Genomic DNA, 658 nt, shown 5'->3' with positions numbered 1-658 from the left:
CGTAAATTTTTTCTTCAGTTTATTTTTCATTGGACAAAATCAATTTGTATATAAATGAAGTGTAATGCTATCGATATATATGTTTGCAAGTAGCGCTCAAATAAAAAAAGTATAAATAATGAAATTGAAAAAATAAAAACAAAAATTAAAAAAAATAAAATAATGTTCCAAAATCACACAAAGGCAAATGGTAAGAAAACCTTAGTGCTTCGAATGCCTTTTCACAGTATTTTATAAATCGTAATTTTAGAGCAATTTACTCTACCAATAACGTTTAGCGTCAGCGCAGGATTCATCACTACTGGGCTGGCTGGTGATTATATAGCTTGGTAAGATGGCGTTCTGGAATCAAGATTGAATATTCGCTTCTTAAACTTTTATTTTAGCAGTCCGACAAGACCGAAGTTAATATGTTTTTTTCCCCTAAAATTAGACATTAAACATTATTCCTATTGTATATATAGATCTAGAAATGGAAATCAGTAAGGGAAGAATTTCTCGATCAATACTCTGTGTATTTTTTCTTTAAGCTTAGTATTATTAGTATCGCTTTAGTTACTATAGACCTTTTCAAAAGAGGGACAAAGATACTAGAGGGATATTCAAACTCGTAGATCGAAAATAATCTGACAACGCCATGGCTAAAAAAGAAAAACAC

This window comes from Mytilus trossulus, chromosome 2 (genome assembly GCF_036588685.1).
Source record: "Mytilus trossulus isolate FHL-02 chromosome 2, PNRI_Mtr1.1.1.hap1, whole genome shotgun sequence".
Lineage (NCBI taxonomy): Eukaryota > Metazoa > Mollusca > Bivalvia > Mytilida > Mytilidae > Mytilus > Mytilus trossulus.
The sequence above is the reverse complement of the archived record's forward strand: the minus strand, read 5'-3'. Positions refer to the sequence as shown.